Source organism: Solea senegalensis, linkage group LG10 (assembly GCF_019176455.1).
Source record: "Solea senegalensis isolate Sse05_10M linkage group LG10, IFAPA_SoseM_1, whole genome shotgun sequence".
NCBI classification, from domain to species: domain Eukaryota; kingdom Metazoa; phylum Chordata; class Actinopteri; order Pleuronectiformes; family Soleidae; genus Solea; species Solea senegalensis.
The window spans coordinates 5,012,479-5,033,238 of NC_058030.1; the positions used below are offsets into that span (position 1 = coordinate 5,012,479).

Genomic DNA, 20,760 nt, shown 5'->3' on the forward strand with positions numbered 1-20,760 from the left:
CTTAAAATGTTAAGAATCGGGTTTGATTTTGATTTGATTTGATTTGAAAGGGACCATGTGCAATTAAAAACATAAATGTCACCATCTGATGCATTACACCAGAGTTAGCCTTGGGCTAATTTACATCTGCAGTCGAATGTGTGAAATTGGGAAATATGTCACAGTTCACTCGGCTCGTTTTTATGAACAAAAAGAAAAGAAAAGCGGTCTAATTTTGTGACTTCTGCACAATTATTGCTACTTTATGTCACTACAAAAAATGGGATATAAAATGAATCATAACTTGGACTCAACAAAAAACACTTTTTAAAGCCTGAATATGTGACCTATAAACACACACCCCCAGGATGTCCATATAAGAAAATTATAAGGCAAATTACCATGGTTACACCTGAGCACTGAAAAATGACTTACCAGTGTTCATGTGATAAAACAAATAAACTCAGCCAAGAAATAGAGAGGAAACACATGATGTCTTTAAATTGACACCAACAGAAGTGCAAAAAGAAGATGTGTTTTCATTGTCTTGCATCAGTTGAGCCTAAAACCATGTGTGCAAGCATTTTATTATGACCCATAGTTGTGTTTTACTGTTGGAGTCCTCCACTACTAGCCATTCTTAAAAGTAATGGCAACAGTGTAGGAGTCTGTGATGTGACTACCGTGATGAGGGTCTCGTACACCAGGTCCAATAGGGTTAAATGGTTCAATTTACTCAGGGGTGGATCTAAGTCAACAAGTTTCTTTCAAGTGAAAAGACAAAAGATCTTGGTCATGACAACGTATGTGTATTTTTTATGCTTTAAATTAGTTTTTCCTTCTGTAAATGTGTAAAAAGGGGGGTTTAGCATTGGGCTCTCTGAGCCTCATGTGTGAACAATGTGTAAAATGACCCATATGAGGAAGTTGAGGTCTGTCGTTATCATCAACAGGATGACATTGTTTCCTACCGCCTCAATAAAATGCTTTTATTTTTATGATTCGTTATTATTATCGCAGGAGAAAATGCACTTTGTTTCTCCATGAATACGGTGCTTGTTGTGTGATTACACACAGAAACCAGTGGGTTGACTATACGTTAAGTCTGGGGTCTTGATTACAAGAAACCATTGTTGGTTGTTAAAAAGGAAAGAGGATGCGGACAGGGGTCGTCTGTGTCAAAGTAACACCCATTCCCTCCTTCCTCAGAGGTTTTGTGGTTTTATAGAGTTCATAGTGTATAACAACGTCATGCTACTGGCACTGTCGCTTCTGACAATTGTCTTTTATTGCTCACACTGCCACTAGAGGTCCTTATCAAGTAGACAGGTCATTGGCTTTTGCAGAAACAGACAACAATGTTATTTTTCTTGCAAGAACACTTAATAAAAAAATCATCGCCAGAGATGAAGCCCCAGTCCTAGGAGGCCATAATAATGAGGGTCTGTTGGTGCTACAGTGGCGCAGACTTAAGGTCTCTAATTCCTCGCCAACACTGAGACACAGAAATAGCCCTTGTGTGGGTCCTTTCACAATTTTAGAATAATAACCCTCGTCACCCAAAAGGGAAGAGGCAAGGTCTGTCCTTCCCAGAGATTATGGTGGGAAGAATCGATGACTTCCTCCATGATTTTCCCTTAGGGGACAGGGGGACAAAGTCTCACTGGTATTAATAGTAGTCTTCTGATAAGCCAGCCAGTACGCAGCCTTTCGTCTTGTTGTGAGAACCTCTTGCTGGAGTATCAAAGAGCTCTTATAGAATATACATGTTCTTGCCTTCCTGTTTTTGTTCAACTCCCTGTGCTTCAGTGTCCATCACAACATTTTTTGCAGTACAATGGGGGACACTTGAGTGTCCCATCATTAGACACTTGACACTGTGTCTTTGACTGCGTCTGTCTGTTGGGGCTATGATGCTGACCGCTGCCCCAGAGCTGTTTTACTAGGGGAGCCTTGTGTTGTAAAATGCTTGGAGCAAAGGTGATATGCCTCTGTCATTGTCACAGTCGTTACCCTGAAAGGCAGATTGTATGTTTGCCTCGGGGCCCGATGAACCCTTCACCCCAACACGTTGGTCACAAGCGTAGCTGTAAATTTAGGCACTGTGCTTTTCGAGTCGCATAATGTCTGTGAAAGCACAGGAAACGTCGCGTAAGACTTCAGTATACAGTCTCTGAAAAGGAGAGTGTGCTGGGAGGGTTGTTAAAAAGTCGATACAAAGAAATGAGTGCAGTTAGAAACAATAGTGTTTTTAAATTAAGCTTTGACCATTGAAATATTTTTTTTTTCTCGACTTCTCAAAGAGTTTTTTTTTTTTCATTCTCAGCTGATTTGATAGCCTCAATGCCCCAAATAGGTTCTCTGTAAAGAGAGCATGGGAAAAATAGCTGTCATTGTGGAAACTGCTGGGAAAAGGCTAGATTCTCATTGGTAGCAGTGCAGGGCATTGTGGGATGTGAGTGAGCTGAGAAAGACTGTTTTCTCCCTCTGAGAAAGAGGAAACATGGAAACACTGACACATAAAGCACTGAGATTAGACCCGTGTGAGCAGAACTAACTTTCTGCAGTTTGTGCTCTGCTGGATTCACTTCAGTCTGTGACGGGAAGATGAGAAGTGGACGGTCAGTGATAGTGGCAGTGAGTGTGATGAGGTGGGCAGGGTTGCCACTCTTGTTTCTCTATCGTCTGCTCTATCTTCAAATTTTAAAATCCCCCTGTCGGCACAAGTGGTGGCGGCTGCATACCGACATACCAGGCTGATGGTTGCCGGCCCATTAGCGGGACCCAAGTGGTGGAGCCCACCCAGGGCTACCGACCCTCTCCTGCCCAGCTTCCACCTTCCTGCCCAGCCTTGGCTCTGGATCAGAGGCAGGCTGCACGTCGGGGGACAGGACTAATGATGGCCAAAGCCATGCCATCCCTTTCAAGCCCCAGCCCAAGAGTCCAATTTTGGCTAATGCTATTTCCTGCAGATAAGATGCAAACAAGGTCCTTTTACTTATTTTTCCTCATCAGATATTTGGGAGGTAAGGGAAGGGTGAGCGGGTGGCGAAATATGTGAGTGAGTCCACGCTCTGTTTTTCTCATCAGCTGGTTGGGTGTGTCTTAGCTGCTACCGTGCACCTTATCACGTTAAATTGATTCAAAAGCTGTGACATAAGCGGTTGAAACAAGTGCAGATTGGCCACCTCATGTACAGAGGCCTCAAAGTAGTTACCTACATCGCACCACTTTTCCCTCCATCACTCCCTAAGTGGCTTAATCAAGGCTGTGTTACGTGATTATTTTACTCAACTAAGACCTAAATTGTTGCCAGCTTAAAAAGAGATTGTTGAAGATATTCATGCAACATGGAAGTGGCCACTGTTGTCATTCTTTCAGTCTCCAGATGGGAATCTTAATCGTCACAAAAGACCCCACAAAATTGCATCTTTGAAATAGTCCTGCTGTAAAATACCCAGAATGCATTTGACAGTAGTCAAATGTCTCTTTGTGAGCAACACATCACAGGACATGCTGTCGGATCATAAACAAAGACTGTTTTGCTACAAAGGCATTTTTAGAATCTGAAATCTGAATCATGTGGTGACTCACTTAGTGGGAACACAGTCGAGGACCTCATGACAAATTTGCTGACGCTCACTGGTAACTGGTCCACGTTGTTAGAAGTTTGAGTCCGTGTGTCGTCTGTGTATCTTCTGTGACACCAGAGGCGATCTCTCTAATACAGCAAGGGAAGCTCTGCTTTCTCTAAAATGGCATAAAATAATTGGTACTATTGTATTTATATTTCATGACTGAAAGTTTGTTAGAATGTGATCAAATATGTGACTCGTTTCATTCAGAATCAGCTGTTTATTACAGATGGTCTGACACGATTTTCTTGTCATGCGGTGACTTCCAGGTGGGCTGATGCATAATGATCGGAGGAAATGTCTGAAAGGAGGAACCACTTTTTCCATTGACTGCATTGTAGACACGACACCAGAGCCAGTTGTGTGTTATTTGCTCTGCGATAAAGCCCATTTCCGTATTTTATACACTGTAAATAATAACACTATTATAGCATTTTTACATAAGTATCGTGTTTCCTTTTTCCGGTTGGTTTTGGCTTCTCCTGTTTATATTTATATCAATAATTTACGATCAATCAAGTGAATGATTACAGCAGCTCAGATCGCAATGAAATATCAAACTGTATTGAAGTGTCATCCGGCTACCGAAAATGCACAAGAGGGAAACACAGCGCACAGATAAGGAGATAAAAAATAAAGCAGAATGGAGACCGGTGGCAATGCTGAAATGGTTCCACGTTCATGTCTTTTACTTGAATCAGACCCAGTGTCTCGATTGCAAAAAAAAAAAAGCACGAGAACAAAATTAGCACCTGTGCGTCATGTTTACATCACTGCAAAGCTGACTTGATAAAAACCCATCTACTGCAGTCATTTGACCCAGATGTGAACGTTCCCCTCGCCTCAGTGTGTGTGTATGTGGGGTTTTTCTTACCAGTGGAAAAGGGGCTATATTTATTGAGGCAGAAAGGAATTTACATTGTTCTGATTTCTGAAAGCAATGCTGAGCTTGTTGAAGTAAAAAAACCACAACGTGGTTTCTTGGCATTTAATTAGTTGCATCTTCAATCCGTACGCTGCAAACCCACAGCATTACAGCCAAGTGCATGGTTTTTCTGTAGAGTTGCAGTCAGCCAAAATGTGCCAAAAAATCTATACGTGTGCTTGTGATGTCTGCACAGAGGAAACTAATTAACCAGTACGTGGGGAAATGCAACAAATGAATGTAATAATATAACATTGCAGCTGCTTCGTTTGAAATTCACGGCATTTCACTCTCTCTGCCCGTCTCACTCGCTCCGTTTGAGGACAACAGTGTCGTCAGAGGGGACTTGCGATGACAGGGGGGCACACATCCGTCCACGTGCCCCTCTGATCCCAATCATTCATAAATTCAGCCAGAGAGATGTGTATCGGCCGTCCACCCGGCAGCATCTCTTTCCTCCACCTCCCTTTGGCTATTAGAAAGGAATGAGATGCCACAGTGCATACGCACACAAACACACTCACAAGTCCCATGGTGGTGACAGCTGTCTGTCTCCTCTACTCATCTCATAATGGCATCGCTGGTATGTCTTAACCCTGCAATGTCCACCAATTAAAACAGAGGCAACTTCAGTTCCTCCCCCGTATTCTCTCTTCATTCCTCACTTCTTGCCTTTTTCTCTCTCTGTCTCCACTTTCTCACCATGTCTCCCTGTTGCTTGGCCAGAGAAGAGAAAGCAGTGAAATTTCCCCTCAGTCATTTAGCCCAGATTCAACACTGCAGGCAGGCAGTGTAGAGGCTGTAACTTACTAGAATGTAAATAGAGCAGTGTTTTTCACATTACTTCACCGCTTATTTTTAGTAGCTGAACAAGAGCAGCAAAGGGTGTGCCTTTTCAAGCCCCGACTGTAAGTCTTATCAGCTGAATACACACCAAAAAAGCAGAGAAATTACAAAACAAATAAAACAATAATGACTCAATGCAGGAAGTGATGTGTTGACTTATGGTTTAGCTTTTAACTGCAACTGGCACACGATGCAAGGGCAGCTCTTTTAAACATATAGGAAGGAATGTTGCCTTGCCGACTTTCTCTTTCACTCAGATTTAGTGTCATAAATTCTCATTTGAAAACGGTATTTCATTTTTTTTTTTTTTTGTTGTTGTTGCTGTAATTATACAGTCTCAAGCGATCAGCTGCAGACGCCCAACCTTCTGCCAACTGGATTTTCCCCTTCCATTGACAGCAGATTACAAGCCTCTGTTTACACAAAGTGATGTATATCATGTACAGCAACAAATGCACTTCCCTCGCAGAGGAGCAAAGTCAAATCACAGGCTAAGCCGGGGACAGTCAAGTGCTGCTCCCACAGGCACTTAACAATGTTATTCAAGCACAGCGGCCAACCATTCCTCGATTACTGGGCCGCGTTTGTTTGCTTCCATGGATCAAACCAGTAACACCAGTCTGCTTTAGCGTTCGCAACACCTGCAGCAGCGGGGGCGCTAAGTGGAGGACAGTGGCTGCCTCCTTGCCTCTGTGCTTGGCAGTCTTCCTCCCAGCCACCCCTCTGCTCACACCAGGAAATGTCTTTTTCCAACTCAGTCTCCAGTGCACTTAATTCCGCCCCGGCTCTCCAGCAACAAAGCCAGAAAAGGGAAAAAAGAAAAATCCTGTTGTTGGCAATAACAAGGATTCACTGTCTTCCCTCACCTCTTTTACACTTTGATTTTCTCCTTTCCTGAAATCTCGTGGTCATGCGAAGATGAGGTGAGTGCTTGTGTGAGATAACACTGAGCACGGCGGCGTTCACACGTTGCTTGGAGAAGCGACAGTTTTTTTTTTTCTCGTGATGAAAACAGGTCAGGCGTGTTCTCGCACGGTTATGGTTGAAAGCTGACTAGACTGAAATGTCTGTGTGTGTGTGTGTGTGTTTATGTCTGTGTGAAGAAAGAGGTGCTAAAGCTCGAGCACAGTCCCCGAACATGATGACTCAGTTGAATTTCCACTGAGGTAAGCTGTCACTCTCTGATGAACAGTGAACTCACAGAAGCACTGAGTCACATACCACACACACACACACACAAGTGTCCCCAACTAGCTTATGGGCTAGCAACATTTACACTCATGCTGAATATTTCAGTGGCGTAAACAATTATTTCAGCAGAACACAATTCCGCTTCCTTCCTGTGATGATGTCGTTCATCACAGAGCATACATGGACACACACTTGTGCTTGGCCTTGTCCCTATCCAAACAGCCCTTCTATAGTGAGAGGCTCCAGTGGAGTGGATCCGCTCCAGCTAAGACACCCTTTCACACTTCCTCCCTCCCTTTCTCCAAAGCCTCCCTCCTGAGTGACCGCGGGGCCTTCCTTCCTTCCTTCCTTCCTTCCTCCTGACACAAGCGGCCTGGGGGAGTTGCAGAGGAGTCAGGATGGCCGGATGTGCCCCGATCAGACAGACAGACAGACGGACGGACGGACAGACAGACTGACAAGGAGCAGACATGCAGACAGGAGGATGCTGCTGCTGCTGCTGCTACTGTGGACTCTGGGCTCGGGGGTTTTTGTTTCGCATCCGGTGCTACAATGAGCGTGACATCATTCCTGTTTTGATAGGACAACAGGAAAGTGGAGGGAGATGGAGAGCGGCGGGGTGCGTGGGTATATGAAGGAGTATGAGGAAACTCAAGCGTTGATCAGAGAAGAGGCCGAGCTGTGATCATGCCAGAGGAGGTGTATTTCATCTCGAGAGGCTTTGATGTGATGTGATTTTATTTTCTCTAATTCACACTACATATTTTCCACTGTCCCTTCTCCTCCTAAATCGAATTAAATAATAAAACCATGGCGTGATGGGGTCCAAATTTGGATTCGACTCACAGAAGTTCTTTCATACATGAGACGCGCAGCAGATGCAAGACCTGTGCTGCGTGCAGGAAGAACCGCAGCTATACCAAGCAACCTCATGTCTCGGTGTACAGCTGTGTGTACCTGCACGGAGCAGGACTCACACAAGTACAGTTTCTCTGCAAGACAGTCATTTCCTTCACCACGCTCTCTGGGAGAGAAATGACAAGCAAGTGGTTGGAGGCGCAACAAAAGAGAGACAGAATGAAAGAAAGGGAGGGTCACAATAATGGTGATCTCTCTTCTCCCTCCTTCTCCACTTTTCTTTTTTTTTTTTTTTCCCAGAAGAGGATACAGTATGTGCCAGCTGTGCTTCGCTGCTGCTGTATACAGTGCTACTTCAGAGAAGTCACCCTCACTGCACTCCATCCACCCCATTGAACTGCCAGCTCTGGCAATCAATTCTGAGCCTTATGCTGTCACTGCGAGCCTCTGGACACAGCAGCTGGCTGCAGGAAGACAAGCACTCTTCCTCAGAGTCTGTCCTCCCATCAGCTGCACCCAGCTGTCCAGCAGCAGTCCCACTATTCACAGCACTGCCTGCTGCCGCTGGTGTTGCGAGGCCACTTTCAGTGCAGTCAGCGGTCATTTCTGACTGGAGTCGCCTCCACTGCGCTCTCTTTCACACGTCTTCTTCCTAAATTTTCAACCGTACAGACACGTCCGCCCTTGAGGTGCGCAGCAGGCCTCATTCGTCCGCCTCGGCTCACTCTGTCTTTCTCCCTCTTTCATCCTGAGTAAAATTGTCCATCTGTCTCTGCTTTTACCAACTTTAACTCCACTGTTTCAATCTCGCTTTCTCTCTCGCACCCATTCTCCTCCTGTCTACCATGCTGGGTCTTTAGATGAACTTTCCGTCTTTTTACTCGTTGTAGCCTTTCTTTTGCCTCTGTCCATGTCCCTTCTGTCTCTCTGTTTTGTGGTACCCATTCCTCTTTTTCGTCTTTGTTGGTTGCCATGTCTCAGTTTCTGCACTCCTTTCTCTGCGGCCCCGTCCCCCCCTTTTTTCCACAATCGCTCTTATTTCCGGCACAATTTCCATCTCATTCTTTGTTGCAATCTGAACTATGTCCCCTTTTTTTCTAAATGTCACAATACTGTATCGTTTCTTTTCCCCTTTTTCTTTAGAGTAACTTCTTTTTCTGACCCTCTTTCTGCTGTATTTTTTTCACAGGTGTCTGTAAGGCGGGGATTTACATTTTCTCAGGACAGGCAGCCCGTGGAGAGAGGCCTGCTGGCAGATCAAAGACTCCGGCTGTAAAACGATCTGAAAGAGTCCAGCATTAGCATCCATCAGGGTACCTTGAAAGCTCCCTGGTCAGCCGAGAGGGAAGCAGAGGGCCCCCCAAAGTGAAAGCCCAGTCTGGAGAGGAGTGATGGAGGGGCGGAGGGAGGGCAGACTGCGGGTGGAGAGAGCGAGGGAGAAAGAGATGGAGGGATGAATAACTCAGCTAAAAGTTATGAAGGAAATGTTTCCCAAAGGAAGGAAAATCCCCATTACAAGTGTTTTTATTTCTCTTTTTTGACTCACCCACATATCTTCTTTAAACCTTTCCCCTCTCTCTCTCTATCTTTTTAATTTCTTCTGAGCAGCAGTGAGGCTGTAAGGGGAGAGCATCTCCATCTGTGCACCATCTCCCCTCAGTTCACCAGGCCCAGACTTTTACTACTCCACCCTGCCTTAGACACATAGGGTCATGTCTGGTTGGAGATTGGAAGTGGAGTGAAGGAAGGCAGGAGGGGTTGAGTGTGGGAGGAACAGAAACATGGGCTGGCTTCACATACTGTATCCCTTTACATCAGCATTGAAAGTGGGAAAGGAGAAATGGCAGCAGCATAGGGGCTATGTGTGTGTGTGTGTGTGTGTGTGTGTGTGTGTGTTCCTTTTTTTATGCAATAAGCATGATGAATGCTCTTGAAATGGATAGGTAACTAAGACGTGTGACAGGGATCAAGATTAGACCTGCATTCCTGGTGTGTTCCAGTGCCTCCGCATTTGTGTCTTTTTCCATGACAAAAGTATGATCGTATTAGTCGCATAAATCTTTTTTTTTTACAAAAAAAAAAAAGTCTGCATCCTTCAGGCTGATCGAGTGACAAAATTCCCTCAAGAAACGAGATTTATACGCAATGAGACCTGACAACACTGAGCTCCTTTTTTCCTGGAAAGACTCTCAGCAACAGTATGTAACACACTGCCACATTCAAATTCCAAAGTAAAAGCACAACCTCGGCTGACTGTAAACCATTTAGCACCGACTTTCTCTTAGAAACTTTAACTGTGACACATGGTCCGGCCCGGTGAAATTAATGAGTCCAAATTTTACTTTTCCACAGCTCTGTAAACTGCAGCCATCATTTATTGGTCCTGGCTCTGGCTCGGGGCTGAGCAGCTCTCCTGGATGATGATGTAAGAGGATTTTGCATGAATAATTGATTCGGTAACAGTAAAACTAAAGGTGGTACAGGTGTCTGTGTGGGAATATGGAACGAGGAACAGGCAGCGAAAAACTTGTATTGTGTTTCCTGAGAAGTCATGCTTTATGATTATGGCCCGGTACCAACAATCTCACTCCACCTTTAAACACACTGCAGTTGTAGTTGCACAGGTGTTAAAAACGCGATGTCGCTGTTTTCTACTTGACAATAGACCAGAATCAGCTTCATCTTAAACTGAAGAAACAAGCAGTGCATGGTTAAAGGTCTTATTGTCATTACTTGACCCGCAAACACACAAGCGTCCACACACATAGCACTAATGGACACTAAGTACTTCCCACATAGGATCACACAGGCACACAAGCAATCTGCACAACTGTGTGTCCCTCAGTGTGCAGATTACTGACATGTGTGCAGCCTCCTGGGTGCGAGACCAGGGCTGCATGCCACTGTCTCAGCTCAATAATGGATGTCCCGTTTGTCACGCTCACACACACATACATGCACACATGCACACACAGATAGATAGATAGATAGATAGATAGATAGATAGATAGACAGTGTTGGGGCTCAGTCCTGTCCACCAGAGGATGAGTTCCTCCTCTGTTTAGGGAAAAGGATGTGATCTCACTGGTTAAAAATCCAACCTATGTCGCTTGCCACTCATGACTTAATCCAGGCTTCTCCTTTGTGCAGAGCGCCCTCCCCTTCCCCTCTTCTCCTTTTACTTTCTCTTGCTCTCTCTGTCTGTTCCTGTCTCTCTGCAACAAAGCAGCAAATGCATGCAGGCCCTACATCATTTGTGACAGTCGCAGTTCTACAAACACACTGATCGGCCACAACAACAAAACCAGTGAGTGTTTCTAATCACCAGCAGAAGTTATCTTTCATGGCTTGACCTTGATTGAAGGAATGGTTCTGAGCATTCAAGTTTACTCGGCACAAACTTTCCGGCCTGCAGCCAAAGACAAAATGTCAAACCTGAAGAAAAGTTGTTTTTTTGTCCTTCCTTCAGCATGTGGCTTTTTTCAGTCTTCAGTGTTGGACTGAGGAATGACGCTGCCCCAAGTGGCAACCGGTTGTGATGTCACTCATAAGAATCTGAAGTCCTGCTTTGAAGCAATTTGGCTGTCACTGTGTTGAGGTTGTGCAACCGGAAGGTCAGAGGGCGTCACTTGCTGTCAATCACACTCAGGTTCCCCTCTTATGTGTTGTATCGTATCATCTCGTTTCCTCCAAATGGGACCAAAAATCACGAAAATGACAACGAAAAAGGACTTGAAACTAGCGATTGATACCATAAACTAATCATGGAAATGTTTACTGGTGATAATAAAATGAGTTGTGGGCTCATTTTCCCATGGACTTCCATTGTTTTTGCTACTACTGGAGTTGCCCCCTAGTGGCTATTCCATTCATTGCTACTTCTTGGTTGACTTCAGCGAGGAAATTGAAAGACTATGTCCATGTTCTGCCTACAACCCAGCTCATTGAAAGCCTTCTCTGCATCGTTCTTGGCCAGTGGATATCAGGGAGGTGTGCGAGCCACAAAGCTTTGCAGTTACCTGTTTCAGAGACTCAGCCTGTGCCTCTGAGAAGCAACAGGATAAGCAAATCAAGCAATATGATCGGCTTCGTACAGGAGACTGCAGTGAAACCATATTTGGAAATCCCCTAACCAGGCCCAACGCCACTATTGCTTTGGTTTGGGGGGCCCCACAGCCTCTTGAAAACACCCCTGGTCTGACACAGCCAGAGTTATCATAGACACGAGAATCAATAGTAGGGGTGTAAAGATCCATGGACCACTGTGTTCATCTATTTGTGCTGTGAACCCATCAGACTCTTCAAACTCTTGCAAAAGACTCTCACGAGTAGGAGAGCAGATGACTAGCGAGCAAATTTCCTGAAACTCATTATGACTAAATGTGTCATCTGTGTCTTACTGTCATGTTTAAGAACTTGAAACATTAGGAAAATGTAAAATGGATGTCACAAGCATGGGTGTGTCACACAAACTGCCTTTCATAGTTCTAGTTTGTTTTTGTTTATCTTCTTAACTGTCTGTTACTGAATATAAGCAGTAACGTTCCTCTGTCGTTCCTCTGACTCACATTGTAGCCTGTCGATCGTGTTATGAAATCATCCTCTTGTGGAGAATGATTCTGAAGACACAGATGACATTTTGACAGACGTGATGAGCTTGGTGCAGGGAACACGCTCAGGCCTTTGTGTGGCCTATGTATTGTGCGTATGGCATTTTTGCCATATGCCTTTTTCTAAACAACTTTAACAGCGGCGTGCGCATCTGTTGTTGTTTTTAGGCCCCTTTATGTAGGGCAGTGTGTTCGTAAACACACTTCACAATGCAGTTACGTACAGTACATATGCAGTGAAACTGTCATGATGCTCGTCATGATGCTCAGAGGCGTACGGGTCCAGAATCAGAACAACTGTGGTAATGGGAACTGAACATATGGGGTTTTTTTCTTCTGAAAACAAGATACAATGCTGCGGTTGACATGGTGCATTTATACCGTGGCCTCTAATCTGCGTCTTTTATGGCCAGAGTGGACAGGAGGACAGAAGAAGCCAACAGTTTGTTTCTTTATTATTTAAATCCCAAGGTATGTGTAGGCGCACATGGGTGGATTAGGATTAGATTTACTAGCGTCGGGTTACGATAAGGGTTTACTTAGTTGTGATGGTTAGTTCATACAATCATTTCCTGACCAGTTATCCCTATCTGTCTCCTTCACCCTTGTCTCACACTACACTGCCTTATTTGTGACAGTTTGGCCAGGGCAGCTGTCCACATGTGGCAAGTCACTGTGGCACCCCATAATTCAAGCTGTACGTAGGGAATGAGAGAGAGAGAGGAACATAATGCCACCAAATCCTAACTTGGGCTGAAGTGGCTGAGAGAATCTTTTTCACAAACTTTTCCTGTATTAACTAAACAGCTTTCTTGCTTTTAATACTTCTGGCCTGCGGAATGTATTTGAGTCGTCACTTTGCACACGTACGCGTTCATACTCTCAGAATAGAGAAGGGCATCATAAAAGGAGAGAAATAAAAGAAAGGAAGGTCAACTTTTCTAGTGATATTTTTAATCAAGCAAATTTGTATTTAATGTAGTGACTCATTTACAGCTGTAACATAATCATTTACAAGAACTGCTTGGTACATTAAATAAATGGTCTTTGGTCCATAACATTTTTTTAAACAAAAAGGTTGATCATTGTTTGTCAAATCTGGAAATAATGATGTTCTCAAATGTCTTGTTTTCACATTTAAGAAGCTGAAACAACCAGAAATCTTGTTTTAATCATGAAAAGAATCTTCAAACCAATAGTTGACGATTCATTTAGTTAATCAATTAATGACTCATGAATCGAGTAATTGTTTCAGCTCTAAAATGGTCAAATTGACATTCTCCAACCTTAAATAAAAAATCCCATTAATCCCATTGTGTCTTCTTTCATCTTCTATGAAATGTCATTAAAGCAGACAAATACAGCAGCTACATGGAAGTGACAGGATCAAAGGAAGACCTTAAACTATTTGAGAGTTAAAGATAAGATCTGGACAGTAGGAGAGATAATATGGAAGTCGTGAAGCCGCCCCGGCATTCACGAGAAGCTGCTGCAACATGAAATACTTCACGACCCTCTTCATTTGCATTCCCTGAGGATATACTGGCCTTTCCAACTTTCATGCAGCGAGCCCTTAGGAAACAAACTGACAGGAAGTTTGATTAGAGGCAAGTATTTTCGGATCACTCCGAAAAACTTGAGGAACTGGACCGACCCGACGTCTGCTGTTTAAAAACTGGAAATGTATTCCTGCCTCCAGCAGCCTCTGGGTGATCATAGGCTTATCAGTGTTTGTGATCATTATTTTTTTATTATTTCATTACTTTGAGGCTCAGGATCTAAAGCAAACTACGCGGTGATGTCGCTACACATCCTGTTTCCCCAGACACATTCAAATGTGAGAGGATGCATTTGACTCATAATCCGTGGCTCCCAAGTTTCCTCAGATTTTACTGTAATCTGCCTCTTTAAAAGTCTTCCTGCATTTGTGAAGGTGCATATTTATGTATAGCGTCTACACATTGTGTGCAGTTTCTAGACAGAAATAAAGACCCACACGCATCACCACCACGTGGGTGGGTGGGTCCCAGGATTCATTTACTTTGAAAACCGATCGACATCACCGCCTACAGTCAACTAAACCCTTCTTGGCAGAATCTTAGGCAGTAATATTATATATTTAAAATAGTTAAGGTAGTGGTTTTCCTGTGGGTTTTTTTTTTTCCTCCCTCTGGTAATAAATAAATTATTTCTCATCCTGAACATTGTCTGATGTTGTTTTTGCACGTAACAGCAAGAAAAATGTGGTGTTCGCACAGTACCACCATACCAATGGTCAACCGAATCCTGGTGATGTTCAATCTGGCAAAAAAAAGAAAAAAAAAACCTTGAAGCAACAAAATATCTGACTTATTGACACTTTCTTCGTCTTTGACAGTAATTTAAATGTTTTACTAAACTATTAATATGTTCATCAAGAAAACAATAAACTGATTCATTGGAAAATTATATGTTATTGTATTGACCTTATATTTCCACAGCATTATATTTGTTTTTGGATTAAAAAAAACCTAATTAAAGCTAAATTACAACTGTGATTTTTGGCCATTTTAAATACAGAAGGTAAAACATGGTTCCATGCTTTAATGTTTTTAAAATACAGATTGGTTGTCTTGATGCAGAGATGTCCTGATGAGATTTATGCACAGCTGTAGCTATGGTTACCAGTTCTGGATATTTAAAGACTGGACAAGCCAGACAATGGAGCAAACCATGCAAACACTGATAATACTTATCTGATAAAACTCTATCTGTAACTGTATAGAATGTTTCTAGAATAAACATCACATCACATACTGTAAAACTCGATCCCCGTTATAAATGTGTAGATAAGTCTGCATGTAAAGCCTCTGCATAGCCATCAGGATGAGTGGAAATGTCTTCATGTTGATGAAAGGGTTTGTTGTTGCATACCTGTGGGACATTCGGCTGCAAACTCTCCAGGGACTTGGATTTCTGGTATCAGTTGTGTGAACACTACTGACCACACAACGTGCCCTCATCGGCACACACACATTCAGCTGAGGAATGTCTCTCACAATCAACCTTATCAGGTGCTTTGTCTGTTTTGTCTAAGGGGCATCCGAAGAGGGCTTGGCGTTACTACTGATAGGCTTTTTGGAATACACACCTCTGTCCTCTTCCCTCATAACCCCATCCCCTGTCATCCTTTTATTTCCCATATCTCTCATTTGTTCACATTAGTTTTAATTTAACCCAACATTAAAGCACTTTCTTTCCCCTTGTCTTAAAGCTAAGTCGACGAGTAACACCCAAAAGCACCTCTTATGCGGTGCCTGTCAAGGATTCAGGTATAGAGTAAAGCATTTTTTTTTTTTTTTTTGGACATTTTGATTGGCACGAGGTCTTTATTCTGTCAGAAACACTCCAGCCCTCCTCCAGGCAGGAAAGACATTGTTACCTTGTTCCCAGGGCTACCTCCTGCAGCACCCGTACCCCTGACCCGTAACATCCAACTGATTTATCCCTGATTGTTAGGAGGCCTCCGGAGCGGCTCCTCGATTGGCTCCATATGAGAACAGTGCCAAGAGGTCATCTATAACAATCATTTTCAGTGGCTCATTATTCCCAGGCCAAACAACCCAAAGACCCAATTTCCTATGGCACCGTTCATAAAAGTGACAGATGGCCAAAACCTGGAAAAGCTTTCCTTTAATCGTTAGGCTTTTACATACAACGCTCTTTAGTATAAAAGAGTATGGACTTTCTCTCTCTCTCTCTCTCTCCCGCTCTCACCCACTGCTTCCACCTTCTCTATCCTGTTCATTTTTTCCGAAGTGAAGAATGTGAAGGAGGAGAACGTGAGTGTGTTTAATAGCTTGAGGCCATATTCCACCCAGTTCAGCTTTTTCTCCTCTTCGTATGGCGCACAATGTGGGATCCAGCACACAAATATTTGCCAGGTAGTGTGTGTGTCTCTCTGCAGGCTCACTCTACCTTAACGTGGGACAGCACTTAAAGTCACATGAACAGACAGAGGCCAAGACAAGGTCTCCTTTCATCCCGCAGACCTGCCACTCTCTGGTATTCAGGGTCATCTCGTCACTTAAGCGAGCCTGCGCCCCGTCTATGGCTGCCTGTGAGGGTCTTTTCTTGCCGGGGAAGTGCCTGTGTGATAAATGTGTGGCTTGGAACAACAGCTGAGACTAAGACTTGGCTCAGCCTTCCCACTGCCTGTTTCAGACACAAGTGTGGTTTCCTCATATCTTGGCTCTTTGTCATGAATGACCTCTTTCATTCTCCACCTCCAATAACAACCAAACTCCTCTACTCAGCATTTAAGAAAAAAAAAGTACTGACATTTTTCTCTGTGGACATTTTTTTGTGCTCATATTTGTTTCCACTCCTGTCTTTTTGGCAGAGTGAAATGCTCGGTCATTGCAGTGAGTGCATGCACTGCCTGGTGTGCAGGGCTGTGTGAGTTGGTGGGTGGTTCGTTGTTTTTGTTTCCCAAATGCTTGAAAACATGATTGAACCATACACATTCTCCTGCCAGTGACTTGTTGTTTTTTTTCTCATACAACTGAGAACAATGTCTTACTCCCACTCTCATTTTTTATGTGTGTGTGTATGAGTGCATGTGGGTTTGCTTCCTCCTTTTCTTTTATTTTGATTTTCTCTTGCAGATACAGGTTTGGCCACTGGGTGCAGAGATGTCCTGAATCTGATATGTTACATGTTGTCATGGAGTGTCCAATTTCCACATCTTTTATATTAGATCAAAAGTGCAAGTCAGACTTGCTCTAGTTGCTGATTTTGACTTCAGTCAATTCATTCAGAAAAAAAATAAAATACTGTTTGAGGCAGCTAGTGGTTGAACAGTTGTCTTTTTACTCTTTTGGGCTTGTGTTTCTTTTGCTTTTGTTTTCTCCTGCAGGGACAGGTTTGGCCACTAGGGCTAGAAATGTCACCAAACTGTGCACACGTATCATCTCCCACATGAGCTTGGTCTGCCAGTGGAGTGTGCAACTTCCGGGTTTTCATGTGAGATAAATCATGCGCCAAAGTCGCCGCGCTCACTTGAGCCGCTCGCTGATTTTACCTGAAGACAATTCATGAATCGTCGTGTCACTTCAACCGCTGATTGCTCCTGTGAAAACATGGGGCTTAACCCCCATCTCCCTCAACCATCTTTCATCCTGGTTTTGTGGCCCTCCCATATGTGCTTCTAATCTCTCCCTTGTGTCTCTGAAATGTCGGCGTGGAGGAGCGAGCATGTACTTGCTCGCTATGGATTTCCCATGGAATGCACCATTTTCGGTTCGCCCCGCGTGCGTTGCCTGTTTTGATAGGTGGTGATTATGAAGTATTTATTTTCCTACTGGGTGTGGGAACCCAACCTGTTGGTACACTATGCCATTCTGAGGTGGGTTGCTGCAGAAGCTGTGACTCACGTACGCTTATGTCGCCACGCACACAAAAAAAAACCAAACACACACCGCCAATTAGATAAGATTAGAGAAGAAGTGTAATTAACTCTCGCGTCGAGGTGTTTTGTCGACAAATGATGGGTGAAAAGATGATATATAGAAAAATAGAATCGATAGATGACGTATAGACAATAGAAAACCGTGTCTCTGTGTAACTGGAGAGGATGCAGGACACTCGGCATCTTAAAAATGCAACATTTCGCTTTTCAGGATGCCAAGACGCCTGGTTTTATATGCGAGGAGCGTGCGTGTATCTTCATGCACATGCGCATGGGAGGGAGTCGGGTGGCTGCGCATGCCTTTTACTGTTTGTTTGTGTTCAAGAGAAGAGAAAACCCCTGTAAGCCACAGAGGTTAAATCCCAGCTATCTGACTCACTGGTGAATGTTGGAGGTCTGGGACCAAGGCTTAGTGGAGGAGGGATCACAGAGATGAAGAGAGTGAATGATGGAGGGAGGGAGGGAGGGAGGCCTCTGCAAGACAATTCCCCCGACGTTGGGTCATTCACAGACACAGGAAATGCTTGACCTCACACCCTGAGAAATGTCCACAGCGGCCCACTTGTGTTAAAGGTGTAATTGGGCATAATTAGGAGCTGGCAGAGAGAGAAATGGAGACGGACTTGCGTGCCCCACATGCCTTCCTTCCCCATGCCTGCCTCTGTCTGGCAGCCTGCGACACACCGGAGCCAAGCTCCCACTGCACAGATTTACAGCAAATACCATCTCTAAACAAGCAAGAGAAACTCACAACAACAAGGATCCTTTTCAAGTCAGCTGCTTGTTTTCAGGTTAAAGCAGGAAAGGCAGGCACTTTTTTTCTCTTTTTTTTTTGCTCTGTGTTGTGTGCAAACAGCTCAATGCTCTAAACAGGAAGCAAAATTGTCCATGAGAGTTCCTTGACGCACAAAAATGTGCAACACTTTTGAGATTAAGAGGCCTTAAACATCAAAGGGGATATTGGCTTCTTCCTTCTGAGAACCTTGACATCAGCCTCAATTCGTCCTTTGTCTCTGTGGCCTGCAGTTCACAGAGGGAACAACCTCAGATTTTCCACAGCAGTTCTCTACACATCATCCTCCTGGGCCCTGTTTCTTGTCGCTGATGTTTCCTTGTGCATGTTTTTCTTACCTTAACTCTCAATCGTGTGCTTCATCTTATTCTCTCGAAGCCACCGAACAACCGGCTGCCTCCTCTCGGCTCTCAGAGCTGAGGCAGGAATGTAGTTTCGTTTTGGTCGTTTGTCCGCTCATTCATAAGAAATAAACCATCAACCCGCATGCTGGAGTTTCAGTGAGAGTAAGGGCTCTCAGCCATTGATGTGATGGGGGGTTGGGATGTGGTGGGCTGGTCGGTGGGTGGGATAAGTCTCGGGAATGGGAACATAATGTATAGTGTGTGGTTCCAGATCTCCCGGCAGAAACATGAGACTAATGAAACATGTTCCAACTGATCAAATCCAATAAGGCTTTTCAGTGCCATTATCTTAGCTTCGTGTTGTCAGAGGTGAAATGACATGTAGTGTGAGAAGGGAAGCATAAAGGAATACGTCAGGGCCCAAACTGGGAATTGATGGAAATCTAATGCATAGGGAAAAACTGGTGATTTGGTTAAAGAAGAAAAAAAAAAGTGAAAGAGGGGGACTGGCATGCTGGAGCTGGTGAGGATGGGAGCAGGAATAAATGTAAGGGGAGAGGGAGATAGAGAGTGGGGGGGTGGGGGTTTGCAGAGAAGTCAGTGATCACTCAAGAGGTCTGGAACTCTGACCTCCAACCCCACAGTGGAGCGGATGCCACCATGGTGAAAATGTGAGAGGTGAGGTATGTGAGCCCCTTGAGCCTTGGCGGAAACCATTCCCCCCATGATGAATGGGATGTTAGCATTGACACAAATTGGCCCATAATAATGACACAAGGCCACTAAGCACACACACACACACACACCGAGTGACAGAGTGGGAATTACGGAGTGAAAGAGCAGCCAGACGGAGAGCGAGAAGTAGACGTAGAAGAAGAAGAAGAAGAAGAGAAGGATGGGAAGAGTTGGAAATTCTTGCAGGAAAGAATTACCTTACCCAGTGGGGCAGACAGAGGAGGGGGAGAGGTAGATTTATGACTGGGGGTGTCTTTGGTGTTTTCTCTCCACTCTCCTGAACAGTGGGACTGCAGAAAGGCCTGGAGTTCATAGGGCCCCCTCTCTCACACACACACACACACACACACACACACACACAGGAGGCCAATAGAGACACACACTTACCCTGTGAGATTGTTAACTTGGCATTCTTTCTGGACACATCCTCCCTGTTACCCCCCCCCACCCCCTCCCTCCTTTCTCTTTTCCTCTTCTTCCTCATCCACGTTTGACAGTGTTTACATCACCTCCAGTCGCAACGTTCACTATACGTCCTGCTAAAAATAGCTGCTGACATCCCGCGATGAATCGGAAGAAAATCCCAGAATCCCTTTTTATAGCTTTGGCATGACACCGCATGCTGATGCATTTTTTTTTTTTTGCCTTCCTACCAAAACAAGGCATCCCTCTGTCTTTTCGGAAACACATGTATTAGATTAGGCATGTTGGGAGGCAAGGGTCACCCTCCTGTCAGTAATTGAAATACGATTATGTATGAGCTAACATGATTACAGGGGTGGGGGCGATGGAGGGGAGGGAGGGAGGGAGAGGCGGGAGTGATTGAAAGATGAATGCCAGCCTGTGATGTGCGGCTGCTTCCTTATTCCACAGTAGACATTCCAGAGGTAATGGAACATGAATGAGTTGCCGCCTGCATGCCGTTAGGGAAAGAGCAGAAACGGGTTTATTTCCCATTGTTGTAGAACATTGTGTATCATACTGCAGAATTATTAAGAAGAGATCACAATAAAGGGCTTCATGGTTCCTCTCCTAACCTGGGACCAGCTAATTCAGGCTGTATTGCTGTGGGTCTTCCATGTGATACCTGACTAATCCTGAGTGGACATCACTCGAGCACATGTCGCGCCGCCACCGCGTCCAAAATTCAAACAAGTAAATATGTTGTTTGTGTCATAAACTCAGCCGTTTGTCACCTGATTCCACCGTGGACAAGGATTAGTTAGGATTAGGTTAAAACAACAAGGTAACAGGTTTAGCACAAAGTCGCCGTAATGGTCTAAAGAAAGCGCAGACGAATGCCAGGTGACTGAAAACAGCAATGTCGCCCCGTTATAGTGAGATGTGGCTTTACAGCGGGGTCACACTGTTGCCTCCTTTGTTGACTGGTAACAG

The 20,760-nt window shown here is 44.4% G+C and overlaps 1 long non-coding RNA gene across 1 annotated transcript in view; it reads left to right on the forward strand.

Moving 5' to 3' along the window:
- The window catches only part of LOC122775415, a 96,466-nt gene extending 83,318 nt beyond the window's left edge, over nt 1-13,148 (forward strand). Inside the window, exon 4 of the long non-coding RNA XR_006361103.1 lies at nt 8,624-13,148. This is a non-coding gene — a long non-coding RNA (uncharacterized LOC122775415). The remainder of the gene's footprint in view (nt 1-8,623) is intronic.
- The last annotated feature ends 7,612 nt before the right edge of the window (nt 13,149-20,760 follow it).